The sequence below is a fragment of the Protopterus annectens genome, chromosome 16.part0 (genome assembly GCF_019279795.1).
Source record: "Protopterus annectens isolate FY-2018-M chromosome 16.part0, PAN1.0, whole genome shotgun sequence".
NCBI classification, from domain to species: Eukaryota; Metazoa; Chordata; order Ceratodontiformes; family Protopteridae; genus Protopterus; species Protopterus annectens.
The window spans coordinates 804,957,621-804,972,957 of record NC_056750.1 but is presented as its reverse complement, the minus strand read 5'-3'; the positions used below and the strand labels follow the sequence as shown (position 1 = coordinate 804,972,957).

The 15,337-nt window shown below is 44.3% G+C and overlaps 1 protein-coding gene across 2 annotated transcripts in view; it reads right to left on the bottom strand.

Moving 5' to 3' along the window:
- The window catches only part of SLC31A1 (solute carrier family 31 member 1), a 601,859-nt gene that overhangs the window by 539,235 nt on the left and 47,287 nt on the right, over positions 1-15,337 (bottom strand). The window lies entirely within an intron of this gene.

The window sequence follows — 15,337 nt, the reverse complement described above, 5'->3', positions numbered from 1 at the left end:
GGGGAAGAAACACTGACTGGGGAAAGTTCTGCAGCTTTTCAGCAAAAAAGCAATGAAATCTCCAGACATGACTTCAGGTAACCTACAGGAAGATAAAAGACAACTGCACACAGACCTGGTTAGAATAAACAAAACATGGATGGAGTGTATTAACATAAACAACAAAAGGCTGGAAAAAAATGGAAGAAGCTTTGAACAGATAATTAGAGGAGGTGATAAAACTCCAAAACTCAGAGGATGAAACAAAGGAAATGCTAGCTGAATATCAGACTGCTCAGAAAAAGATGTTTAAAAAATAATAAAATTAGAGGACAGAACACATATGGAAAACCTGAGATTCAGGTATACCATACCAGCTGGAAGGAAGGAACAGGCTACATTAATTTTATGACAGCACAAATAAGCAACTGGACTGGTATGCCACAGCGGGAGTTGTTAGTTGAAAGGGCACATCATGTTTACACCAAAACCTGGCTATGAGAAAGCAACCTAGACTTTTTAATAATAAAGATCCAATCCTACCAGCAGGAGTTGTTCATTCTGACAAAACTGTGTCAGAAGGCCAAAATACTAAAAAAAGTGGGACACAGTAGAGTGTTTGTGGAGAATGATTACTCATTTTACACCAAGCATAACAGGAGTAAATACATTCAACTATTCAAAGAATTTTGAGACTCAGGTGTGAGATTCAAACTGCTGTATCCAGCTGTCTTCAAGATATTCTTCCCTCGAGGGACAAAGTCATTTTTTGATGAAGTACATGCTAAGGAGGAAATACAAAAGTTTGTCCAATAAGGGAGTTGTGAAACAGAAGGAGGTTCTGTTTCTTGTTCTTCTGGTAATAAACCACAGAGAGACTGTACCTGTGGAACCTTTTTCACTCTTTCAGCGGAAAGTGTTGGAGAGAAGGAATGGAGCACGATAGTTGACTAGAAGAATCTAGGGCATGTTGGAAATGAAGATGAACAGTAAGAAAACCAGTAACAATTTGGGATTAAAATACAGTAATATTTGTGAAATATGACAGAACAAGAAAATCTGGAAATATAGGACTTTTTCAGAATTTACTGGACTTGTAGGCAAGTCTAAAGTATATGCTCTACTTCATGTCATTACTGTTCAGAAAAGTGCTTTGGAGAGGGGAAGAAAGTTAACTGTAAGCAAAGAAAGCATTTTTTGTCTTAATAGTACTATTTTTGTGGTGTATGGTTTTCTTTGCATGCTATAAAGTTTTCTCCGTTATTTTTAAGTGTAATGGGGATTGTAAATAGGTGCTGTTCTTTTTTTCTTTTCTTTCTTTTTCCCTTCTGTCTTTCTTCTTGTTCAGTTTTAAGAAATGTTGGCACTGCAATGTAAAAAGGAGCCTGGTTAAAACCGGATGACAAAAGGAAAATTAATTTTCTTTTTCTTGTTCTTCCATGGGAAAATGACTGGATTAAGGACCTTAGATTGATTTAGTAACATGTTTAAGAGAAAGCTAGTACATAGAAAAGAATATCGAACATTAGGAGGTCCTTTTCTAGCAAATGAACGCATGCTTAGTAACAATTCTGTAACTGGCTCTCATGTCTCCACGGAGGCAATCTGATAATGAGAAATTGGTTACAGTCGGATGGAGAGTGATTGGTTGGGGTGGGGGGGAGAAGAGAAACTGGCTAGGAGATAATGTTTTCTGAAAGCAGGATTTTTCCCAGCTGAGAGAGCTATAAAGATGAGACAAAACCAGACAGCACATAGTAGAAGCACAGGCTGCACTGTGCATCTTAGTACGGATAACCTTTCTTTTAGGTTAACTCAAGTTTGTGACTGTCAGTTTGGGACATTTGTTCCTATTAGGAGGGTTTTGTATGTGTCTTTCGGCTTTTCCCGATTAGGGGTCGCCACAGCAGAACTCCGATCCGCTAATGATTGGCAGTTGATTTTTACATACCAGCTTGCCAGGCCTGACGCACAACTTTCAACGAAGGTACGCCCATTCACGCATGTCTCACGCAAGGCGGCTCTAGCTGAGAATCGACGGACAGCGTCTTACTGTGAGGCGAACGCTACCTCAGCACCACCTGTGGTAGCATTGTCACCTCACAGTAAGACGCTGTCCGTTCGACTCATAGAGCCTTCTGCATGGAGACATGCATGAAGAAGATGCACATAGTTTTGTGTGTTAGTACTAAACTAATGGGTTTTAGGGGGTATTGGGGATTTTTGAGGGCTTTTAATATAACAAAAAGTTTGTAAGATGTGACAGAGGCTCAAATGGATATGACAAGAAACAACTATATAAAAAAGTTCAACCTGCCAAACAGTATATGCATGTAACACAAAAGGTGGAACTAGACATTCAACAAAAAAGTGTTCTAGATAAAAGGTTGGAAAGACAACTTTTTAATAAAAGGATTATTACAGGAGACATACTTGGAAAGAAATGAAAATGTGAAATTGATAAAGAAAGGTTCCCAATATGGTTATTCAGTGGAACACCTAGGACAAAGGAAAATATGAGAACTTATATTAATTGCAAGAGAAGCTCCAACAGTGACAGAAGAGGATAAAAAAATAATGGCAGATTTGCAGTGCTAAGGGGCTATTTGCAAGGAAGGAGGATTACCCTAGCATGTGTTTATATTCCACTTAAAACTGATACAATGGATCTTAAGAAATTTCTGGGAGAAATAGTCAATTTTCAGTAAGGAATACTACTCATAGATGGGGAATGGAATTTGATTTGCAGTAGTGAAGATGTGTCTGGGGCCCAGAAAGGAAAGTACAACAAAGGTGGGTAGATTTTTGAAAAATTTATGAAAATATTTGGGATGGAAGATGTGAATTCAGTAATAGGAGTTTGGAATGAATTTACATATTATTCCCCAATATATAAAAACGGGGCTAGGCTAGACAGAATTTACATTTCACAGGAATGTGTACATTTAACTGAAGGTCTTAATACACACCATATAACTATTTCAGATCATGTGTCAGTAATAACTAAAATAAAACCATGGTAATGAAATAAAAATGAGGCACTGGCATTTTCCCATCTGTTGAAAACAGAGGAATTTAATAGGTTCATAGGTTGGTACTAGGCTATCGGCCCTAGGGCCTATAAAAGCCTAGCCATAACAATTCCCTGGCTATTTCTTCCCACACTATTTACTTCCCTGGACCCCTATCTAGCAGAGTGACTGACGTGATCCCCGGGGTGAATTTCTTTTCTCCCATCCAATCGTCAAGGCTCCTTTTGAAGAGGGCCAAATAGGCACTCTGCTTGGCATGTATGGGCAGTCTATTCCAGAGTCTGGGGAATCTCTGGGTCAGGAACCTATCCCTCCAGCATATTTTGTTTATTGCAATGACAAGGTTTAGATCCCTGGAGTGTGTGGCTCTGAGGGATTGGGATTTCCTTAAGTGCAGTATGTCCAACAGCTCTGGGTTTGACATGGCCTTGTATGTTAAGCAGAGATTGCCTCTGAGTAGACAATATGTGACAGAGTATAGCTGGAGTTTTTTAAGGCAGTCAGCATAGGGCATCTGCTTTAGGCCTGCGATTGTTTTAGTGAGGCATTTCTGCAGCCTTTTCAGTTATTGCAGGTGTCTTCTGTAACTTTGTTAGCCAGAGTCCCTTAGTATTGGCCTGTACTTCAGAGAAGTAGATGCCAAACAAGAGAGGTCCCAGGACTGAACCCTGAGGTACTCCACTTGTCACTTGTCTGAAGCTGGATTTGGAGTCGACTACTTTTACAGTGTGGGTTCTGTCAGTAAGCCAGTTGGCAACCCATCTAGTGACGTAGGGATTAATGCCCAGCTTAGTAAGTTTATTTTATGATTCCAGAGTGGGGGGATGGTGTCAAAGGCCTTGGCGAGGTCCACATAGGCTGTGTGGACCGCCTTATCCTCGTCCACGGCTCTGGAGACTGATTCGAAGAAGTCAATCAGGTTCAGGAGACAAGATTGGCCCTTCACGAACCCAAACTGGGTGGGGTCCACTGTTTGATAGTTGCCAACGTCTTTGTTTATAAGTTCCATGATAATACATTCCATGGCCTTGCAGATCAGGCTCGTCAGACTGATGGGGCAGTAGTTCCCGGGATCCAAGTTGGATCCCCCCTTGTGGAGTGGGATAGCTGTAGCTGTGTGCCACTCAGTGGGCACGAAGCCCGAGGTGAGGCTATGATTAAACATGACACTTAGGTGAGATGCCAGTTCATTTTGTTGTTCATGTAGTACACAGCCCAGGATGTCATCTGGTCCCATGGATGCTGTATTCTTAGCTTTGGAGAGTGCGTTTTTTACCTGTGTGGCCTTTATTACCGTTATATATATTGTATAAGGAATGGTAGTGGAAATTATTCAGGAGCTATTTGAGAGGATGGAAATTACTTCTGAAATTATAGCTAGGGAGTGGGATAAAATTAAGGTGGAGTTTAAAAATAGGGTGGAAATGTAAGGGATCCATGGTTAAGAAGTAACAAGCATTACTTACAGGGACAAGCAAATATTAAAGTATTGCCATCTCACAGAACAAGATCAACTGCAGAATGCCAAGTAGAAAATAAGGGATTACTTGGATTATATACACAAGTTTAGAAAGACTGCTGTTAAGCAGCTGTTTTATGATAACACTAGAGCACAAAAATGTTAGCACAACAACTCACACAACTGAAAGTAGAAATGGCTGTCACCAAGCTTAGGGAGCCTATAACAAAGAAGATGACAAGAGATCCTATAGAGTTATTATAAATGTTTCGGAAATTCTATGAAAGACTGTATAAAACAGAAATATGGATACCAAGAAAAGATACAAATGGAAATGTTTAAGGAAGAATTAAATATGCCAATGTTAGAGGCAGAGGAGGCTTGGTTACTATTAGGATAGGAGGAGATGAGATAAAAATTGTGATGTATAACCAATCTACAGGAAGTCCCCAGGAATATATGGTATTCATGTGGAAGTCGGGAAGATAGGAGGGGAAAAACTGATAAAGATCTGAAAGGTTTTGTTTAACAGCATTTTAAGAGGAGGAGACGTACCACCATCCTGGAAGAAAGTAGTGGTAGCTGTGATACCTAGAGAGAGTGGTAGCTGTGATACCTAGAGAGTGTAAAGATCCAACAGATCCATCTTCATACAGGCCCATTTCAATACCAAACAATTATAAAAAGTGTTCATGTCTATAGTGGTCGAAAGAATGGCAAAAGTAATGCCAATATTGATAGATATGGATCAATGTGGTTTTGTGGAGGGGAAGCAAACATTTAACAACATTAACAGAACACCGATGATCCAGAGGGAAGCAGAATATAAGAAAATGCCATTGTTGTCGGTGGGTCCCGATGCAGAGAAAGCATTTGACAGAGTAAGCTTGGACTTTATGAGCAGGGCAATGGAAGCATTTGTATTTCCTGAAAAAAATATAAGGCTGATTAGGAGGATATATGAGGGATAGGAGGTGACAATTAAAGTGAGTGTGGCCCTCTCTGATAATTTCTGCTTGAGCAGAGGAACCAGGCAGGGGCATCCTCTTCCTGTTTGTTATTTACATTATATTTAGAACCAATGGCAAAGAAAATAAGGGACTCACACATTCAGGGATATAACTGGTATGTCAGTCAAGAAAAGCTGGCTCTAGTTGCAGACGACATTATATTATCTTATACTTGACAAAAATCAGAAAGGGACATTACAGTGTTGTGAAACATTTTGAGACAGTTTCAGATCTTTTTAGAATACAAAATTAATAAAGCTAAAACAAAGACAATCCCCGGGATTCATGAAGCTCGGCGCAAGGCCGGCGTAAGGCCTGCGCCGGCGGTGCATGGAATATCCGGCGCAGTAGCGCCATATACATATTAATGAGAGTGCACCGGAATCACAGACACGTGCGTAGTGTACGTGAGCGAGCCCAGGTAGGATGCGTCCGGAGGCGTGTCTAAGCCGGCATGAGGTGAGCAACCTAATGTGCTGACAGCCACGGTCCGCCCACAATAGTAATGGCAGCAGCCAGGTCCCGTGCAGAATGAAACGCACGTACAGTACGCAACATAGTCCCGTTCCAAATTAACGGAGAAGCAAATAGAAGCCACCAAGGCATAAGTGTACCCGTTCAAGGAGCAAAGGATACGCATAAGACCGCCTCCGTCCCGCAATGCACTGTCAGTGTTTACACTCAGAGAAGGTGTACAGCCGCATGTCAGCGTGCCGCACCGACATAGGAGCAGCGACTAAGGTCACCACCTGTCCCACTTTGTTTGGGGCAGTCTCTCCATGGACAGTTGTGTCCCGAAAAACGATTAGGAATGGCTGATGTGCTACAATGTAGGACACAATGATATCCCGTATGTAATGTAATGGTAGCATGAATTGGTTATTTCTGTAACAGAAATACCGAAATGACACAATAAACAGAATAAGCAAGGAAATTGCCACAATAATAAGCAAATTATTTAGGCAAACAAGTGAATTTCTATGCTATATAGTGACCGTTTGTATGTGTCGGCCTGTAAAGGCAGATGTGAGTCCCGGAAATATCCCAGATCGGAAAATGGAAAAGGTGGAAACCCCAGCAGCGACATGGGCATGGTCACCAGGGTTACCTGCTGTCCCAAAGTGCCATGGACAGTCCCTGATTGGACAATCGTGTCCCTGCAACAATCGTAAAATGGAAAATGACCTGCGATCCCCTGGCACGCAAATTCCCGCAATATACATGTAAATAGTAGCATAAAACATATACATTACGGTATGGAACACAGACATGGCATAAGAAAATAAATAAGGAACCCAAACGCTAACAGAATAGGCTCATAGTATGGCAAACAAGTGAAGTTCTGTCTACTGCACTAGCCCTGGGTATGTGTAGTCCTGCAAATTTCGAAGTGTCCACATAACATGCCCCACTATGGGCATTGGAAAAGGTGCCAACCATAATGGTCACAAGCAGTAGTGAGAGTACATAGCCGGGTAGCTGTGCCGACATAACAACAGTAAGGAAGCAAGATACCCCAAACACAGGCAAACATGTGCATAGCAACATATCCCAGACCCAGCAACATCTTTGTTGCATACACTGGATGGTGTATGATGAAGTGTAATATCCAGAAGCAGAACCCATGCATTCGGATGTACTACACAATAGCCTCATTGTACATGTCAGTCACACCCATGTATACCCCTGCACCCAAACCTGCTAGCATCCGTGTGCAGCTATACAACCACACACAATGTGCATACCTGAACTGTGGTAAGATGTTTGTGTTAGGCAATGCCACGCTGGCAAATCGCACCCACATGTCAGCAACCCACCGCAGGTACAGATATGTAAATGGCTGCATGTGAATGTGTCAGCAGAATGTGTACATCCGGCATGTAGTATGTACCCGTCCAAACCATCTAGGTTTGCATACGACACGGTGCACATAAGTGTACACATGTGGACAAGTCGGTCGTTGGACCACCGCATCGACGATCATCTTTGCAGTGAAGTCGATCACATATAGCGGAACAGGTGCCTAACACACAGGACATCCTAACAGGGTGCTACAGGCAAAGAAGGGAAACTGGGACATCACATGTGGAGATTAGCGTGGCTGGACGGACAAATACACACGGTCAAGGTAAAGGATGGAACAACATGCATATGGCTGGATGGATGTTGTTCGTAAAATATATAGAAACACATATGAAGTTCCAGTTTACACTCAGAATACTATATAATGTATTGAATTGTACCGTACAATATGGCAGCAGAACTAAGCCTGCATGTAATTGGTGAAGCTAAGCTGTACTGTGATGGAATTCTGAACCTGGCAGTAAGCAGGAGAGCAGGCTCATGTCTGTCATCATTAATTATTTGCTGGGTTACAGAACAATAAATGTATGTACATGCATAACAGCACTCCTTCCCCAGAGGAGGATGGCCTTGTGAGCTCAATGGAAGATAGCAGTACAACTCCTACCAGACAGACAAAGCAACGTATCAAGAAATTAACTGTCCACTGTATCGTAACAGTCTAGGGTCCTTGAAACAGCTACAATCACAAAAGGATACTGTAATGTACAAGGTGCCTTGCAAGGCTGTGTTATTCCCATGAGAAAACAATTTAAAAGCACGAGCCCAGCACCCACGTATGTATAGACTATTGCGGACCATAGTGATGGAAATGCCCTGTGACCGACCACGTCAGTAAGTTGGGCAAATGCTGATTGTAAACACTATATAAAGAAACTGCTTACTGTATAGAGTCAGACAAAACTCTCATACTTGGACTGTACATTATTTAGCCTGTCTGTGTACACTACTAAAACTGTCCGAACCCGAGCCTCCTGTGTTATCGGCTGTCACTTAGAAAAGTCTACTGATAACTACAGTGTGGTTGTAACAACTTATTTCACATCGTGATCCTTGTAATCCGGAATTCCCTTGGTAAGCTACAGGTCAGAGTGCATGGCTGGTTAGACATGTACGCCGGAGAATATGCATAAATGGTTCTTCTTGAATGAAAAGACCTCCGACTGAATTGTTGTGTGTAAAGAGGCTGTTTACTGTCTGATCTGTGGCTGAAAAGCGGAAAACTGGATCCCAAGAAGAAAACGTGCAGCCTTAAACAGGAGGCCCAGGTAAGGAGTGTCTGCCTTTGTGTGTCTATTGTAGATCAGGGACCAGACTACATTGTGTTTCTGTTAACAGTAGTGATATCGGGTCAAGACCTACCCACATACTGTTAAATCTGAACATAGGTCAGGGGAACACACAGCAGAGTAAATAGTGAATGTAGACACTACAGTGGATACAGGGAAGGAGACACACGTGTTATGACAGAAGGGCACGTAGCAGTCGTGTAGAGGATATGGGAGATTATTGAAGCAACAGATCATGTGATCCGCATTTGACGGGTGACGTGAAGAATATGCAATCGCAGAGAGCACATAATGTGAGTTACGCAGCAAAATGGGGTAATAAATATGACATTGATGGTATATTAGGCAACATACCGTTACTGAAACATTGTAATCGCTGAAAATTGATGCATATGTTCCAAGGTAAACACCTGTTCCACCCTGAGAGGGATATGCCCTCTCTGGCCAGCCGTGTCCTGTAAATAAACCGAACACATGTCAAATGTCCTGATATCTCAGGACAAACATTTCCCAGATATATATCAAAATGGTAGCATAAAAGAGTACCCACTGCTCACAAGGACACAGTCCGACAAGCTCTACACTTTACATATGCACAGTGGTGTCCATTGTAGGACCCAAAAATTGTGGAAAGAATCGAATAATGTGTTATTTCAACGCTGCACCTGAACTCATTGTCGTCACAGGTACACATATGCACCAAGCGTGTTTAATGTTGCTGATAGCTGTCCATGTAATGCAGCACAGATGCACAGAAATACCCAGGGTACCGGGTCCATAGAACTGCATCCACATCACACTTCCGCACACATGACGGATGTGTAATGGGTACTGTCAATTGTTGCGGTCAAGGGATTCTGGGTATGTAGACTCTGTGCTCGGTGTTGTTTCGCAGGCAATCCTTCCTCCCGCCCTGTGGGAGGGATGTGTGCGTAGCACCTGCCTTACTCTCCGCTAATAATGCAAACCATACTCCGGAGAATGCTAAATGTAGGTGTGGAATGTGTACAGCCACATACTACTGTCCAGTAGGCAATTGTCATGGATGGACACCCGTATGGCCAGGATGGCACCCACAACTGCAAACCCGGGTAAATGACATAGCCGCGGTAAGGCATAACACAGGAAATACACATAGGGACTACAGTTGACATTCCACATACAAAGCCGGACTGTCGTGCCAACACCGGCGTACACAGCACTCAGTCTGCCAGCAACAGACTGAGGAGCACCCGCTACCGTACAGCGGAACAGATGTGCGACCTGTGGAACACATACTAATGGCACACACACAACGTCAAGTAGGATATGTAAGCTATGGCATTCCCACCTATGAAGACAACATGGTTAAATGAATGCATAGGTAAGCAACATGTTCCGGTGGTGTTATATTGGAAATACAGTGACGGATATGTCCCATTGGGATGTCTGCGGTTTATATGAAGCAGTTGGTAACCAGCATCTTTGGATGTATGTCATTTGTTCACAGTACTAAATCAGCTGGTTATGTAGCACCATGTGGAATGGGTAGTCAAACAGACATCCGCGATTCCTGAACACACAGTATCAGTGAAATCCACTGCTCACAAGGACACAGTCCGACAAGCTCTACACTTTACATATGCACAGTGGTGTCCATTGTAGGACCCAAAAATTTGTCTAAAGACAGCTCTTCCGCCTTATTTAATCACCTAACGGAACTCATTGTAGTCACAGGTACACATATGCACCAGAAGCGTGTTTAATGTTGCTGATAGCTGTCCATGTAATGCAGCACAGATGCACAGAAATACCCAGGGTACCGGGTCCATAGAACTGCATCCACATCACACTTCCGCACACATGACGGATGTGTAATGGGTACTGTCAATTGTTGCGGTCAAGGGATTCTGGGTATGTAGACTCTGTGCTCGGTGTTGTTTCAGGCAATCCTTCCTCCGCCCTGTGGGAGGGATGTGCGTAGCACCTGCCTTACTCTCCGCTAATAATGCAAACCATACTCCGGAGAATGCTAAATGTAGGTGTGGAATGTGTACAGCCCTATACTAGTGTCCAGTAGGCAATTGTCATGGATGGACACCCGTATGGCCAGGATGGCACCCACAACTGCAAACCCGCGTAAATGACATAGCCGCCGTAAGGCATGACACAGGAAATACACATAGGGACCACAGTTGACATTCCACATACAAAGCCGGACTGTCGTGCCAACACCGGCGTACACAGCACTCAGTCTGCCAGCAACAGACTGAGGAGCACCCGCCACCGTACAGCGGAACAGATGTGCGACCTGTGGAACACATACTAATGGCACACACACAACGTCACGTAGGATGTGTAAACTATGGCATTCCCACCTACGAAGACAACATGGTTAAATGAATGCATAGGTAAGCAACATGTTCCGGTGGTGTTATATTGGAAATATAGTGACAGATATGTCCCATTGGGATGTCCGAGGTTTATATGAAGCAGTTGGTAACCAGCATCTTTGGATGTATGTCATTTGTTCACAGTACTAACTCAGCTGGTTATGTAGCACCATGTGGAATGGGTAGTCAAACAGACATCCGCGATTGGGGAACATACACCAGCAGTGAAAAGCACTGGGCAGGTGGACACAGTCCAGCAACATCTAACTTGACATATGCACATCGGTGTCCATTGTAGGACCCAAAAATTCTGTTCAGAGAATGCCTGCTAGCTTCCTGCATTACTCATGTGACCTAATTGTCGTCACCACGTCACAGGTACACATAGGCACGCAAGCGTGTTCAATGTTGATAGCTGTCCATGAACTGCAGCACACATGCACAGAAATACCCAGGGTATCGGGTCCATTCAGCTGCGTCCACATCACACTGCAGCACACATGAAGGATGTGTAATGGGTACTGTCCACTGTTGCAGTCAAGGGAGTCTGGGTATGTAGAATCTGGCCTCGGTGTTGTTTCGCAGGCAATCCTTTGTCCGCCCGTGGGAGGGACGTGCGTAGCACATGCGTCACTCTCCGCTAATAATGCACACCATACTCCGGGAATGCAAAATGCAGGTGTGAAATGTGTACAGCCCTATACCAGTGTATAGTAGGCAATTCACATGGATGGACAAGCGTATGACTAAGATGGCACACATAAATGCAAACCGGTGGAATTACACTGCCGTAGTAAGGCATTACACAAGTCATACACATAGGGACTACAGTTGACATTCCCCATACAAGAAACACAGACAACCAGCCGATGAAGTCCAAAGCAAAGACGAGGTACTGTAGGGACCGTCAGTGACCAACCAGAGCACACCAAGAATTAAAGGCAGTCACCATAGTCTATTGGGCCACTTCGTCTGCTTCATAAGCAGACTTATTCAGACTACATACAATGCAGTCCAACCTACTACATTTACAAGCATTAATTGGTTGGTACATTAGATGTGCTAGGTACTAATTACATGCCTTAAAGGCAGACAAGCGAACAAACCTTACTTGGGTTACACATCCCACACAGTGAGGACATCAGACATTGCTTCGAAGGTACAGTCTTCATCGGAAAATGGAAATATATGTACATATATGAAACATGAACCAACATAAAATGTTTTCCAAATGTCTGACTGTGTAAGCTACATATATATGTCCTACGGATTGTGCCAATATATTAACAGAACTGCAGACACCTAGTAATATGAATGAACCATAATATATACACATAAACCGTATGATTATGACTACTGTAAAATAGACCAACGAAATGTAAAGATTCACAATGTGCTAATGTAACATTCATTTAGAAGGTTACTTAAATAAATCAATTCAGACATCCATGTGTAAATACTAACAGAAGGCCAGCGAGGTGCTTGCCCTCACATGTACTGGGATGTCGTTCCACAGCATAGTGAGTGTCTGGGTGATGAATCCGTCCCAACAACACGTTCGATTAATAACAGTGTCAAGGTGTACGTCAGCTGCCCTTGTGGTTCTGAGGGATCTACCTTATTTACGTGAAGCATAGTCATCAGATCTGGGTTCGACTTAACCGTGCATGCCAGGCATGGGTCACCTCTGGGCAAGTGGTATGCAACTGTATACAGCTGGAATTCTTTCAGTCGGTCAGTATAACACATATACCTGAGACCCTGCATCCGTTTGTCGAAGAACTGTTGGTGCCTTTCCAGCTGCTGCAGGTGTTGGGTCAGATACATTCTGAACGGGGCATTGTACCCAATCATAGGTCTATTGAGTGATGAGTACAAGGGGACAATGACCTCCCCTGATCTAGATGTGAATCCCTTCATGATGATGTGGGCAATGTGGAAGGTCTACCTAACTATGTTAGCAACATGTGTGTCTAACGAACGGTTAACAACAACACGTGTCCCCAGATCACTGGTAACCCCGTCCGTGCTCAGTGGATTGCCACCTATATGGTAGCTCGGGGTAACCTTGTTCATCCCGAAGGGTATGCCTATGCATTTCCTGGCATTTAGCTGTAGGACATGTCTCTGGTACCACTTATCCACATCTGTGAGGCACTCCTGAAGGATATCTGTGTCAGATGTGTGTCTGACTTTGGCATCCGGTTTGCAGTCGTATGCAAACATTGTCACCCATAACCCCCCTGTGTATGCGTGTACATTGGAAACGTAGATGCTGGAAATAGTGGACCCAGGACTGAGCCCCATGGGACACCACCTGTGACTGGCTGTGAGTATGACATGGCGCCAGCAACTATGGCCATGTGTGTTCTGTGACTTAGCCCGCTTGCAACCCATATGGCGATGTATGGATTTACATTCAAGATGACGGGTTTATCAAGTATACCCGAGGGGTATTGTGTCAAGGCCTCTGCCGGGTTGAGGTAGGCTGTATGGACTGCTTTACCCTCAGCAATGGCCTTGGTGACTGATTCTACAAAGTGAAACACGTGTAAAGGGCATGATCTGACTATGACCAAGCTAAACTGGGTTGTATCCAAAGTATGCGGGTCCCCTATGTCTTTATCTATGTGTCCCATTATGATCCATCTCCATGGCTTTGCAGATAAGGCTTGTCAAACTAATGGTATGGTAATAACCAGGGTCAGTGGAGGCACCATCTATGTGGAGTGTGACTACAGTCGCCCTGTGCTACTACTCAGGTACGTATCCTGAGGTGAGGCTAGGATTACACAGCTGTCCTAAGTGTGGGTTAAATTCCCCATAGAGTTCCTGGAGTGCACAGCTGGGACACCATGTGGACCCATGGATGCTGTGTTGACTGCCTTGGGGCTGGATGTGGGTAATGCTGGACATACCCACGGCAGACGTGGCACGTTCCTGAGTCCGATGCCCAAGGGACCACACACATAGCCGGCCTTAGGCATAGGCCAAGTAGGTAGCCGTCTAGGGTGTTGCTCTACCGGGCACCTTTCCAGACTCTATTTGGTGTAGGTAGACCAGGAGGGGGGTAGCGGGTGATGTATCGGTGGCAACTTCTGCCTAGGTCACCACTTACCCTAAGGCCACTCTTCCGCTGGGTAATACAGCAGTACCCACACCCAGACGCGGGTCATCGCTAGGGTCATTGCTAGTATGGCACATCATCTATGTAAGGAAGGAAACCACATATCCCCAGACATAATGGCACAGCATAATGCCTGTTCGCCGGCCAAAGGCAGACATACGTCACCCGCGTTGGTGCGGACGCATGCGCAAGATGTCCGTTAACAATGCCGACAATGTGTCGCTTTGTGAAACAAACTCCACAGAGACATTCAATAATAGACAACGACGGACAACCCGATGTCCTCGTGTCTGAGCTGTTCAACCTGTTACGCCATGTTAAATGTGTGTAGCACAGCGGAACCGGGCCAAACAAAGTAACGGACATGTCTGTGGCTCAGTGAAAGTCGTCACGCAATGTTAAACCCTTGTAATATTGCGACACAGGCCATACATACGGAGGGTTAGTAATGGAAGTAGGTTAGTTCGATCAGACCGTGTGCAATTAGTATAACGAGATCTACAACGGATACACCGCCAATCGGCGCACACGGTTAAGACTAATTGGGGGCGTGACATGGTACCATGGACACGGACAAAACGTGCCCATGTGACTCATCTAACATTCAGACAGGGTCAGGGCAGTCCCGCACAGTGGGCGGCCAAGACCAAACCCAAAGCACCACAGCAACACCCTGACAATCAAGGCCTGTATGCGTATGGGATATAGGCAGCTGTCATCTGAACAGCCCTGTGGTGACGACATATACATCCTGGGCCATGAGCGAGGGGGAATTAGGAATGTTCAACATGCAGTACCGCACCTTTCCCAGCAGGAGAATGGATGCGTGTGACGCGTCGTAAAGCGGGGGTGATATGTAAATGTACATAGGTACCAAGGGTATGCATATTAATGACAACGAACAGCTAACGTGCACTGATCACAGTAGCGCCAAACGTGACTGCAGTCACGCTGGAATTATGACTATAGAACATATAGATGTGCACGGTACGAAGCGTCCATGCTGCAAAGACTCTTACATATATAAAGCTGTAAGTGCTGTCTGCACACGACCGTCAACCGGATCAGACATATGTTACCGGAATAGTCACAAGTAACGCAAAACACGTAACCACACAGACACTGTAAACATATATAAACGGACTACGGATATGCATGTGCGCGCGCGTAACCCACAATCCGGACATGCGTGTACGTGGTGCGTGT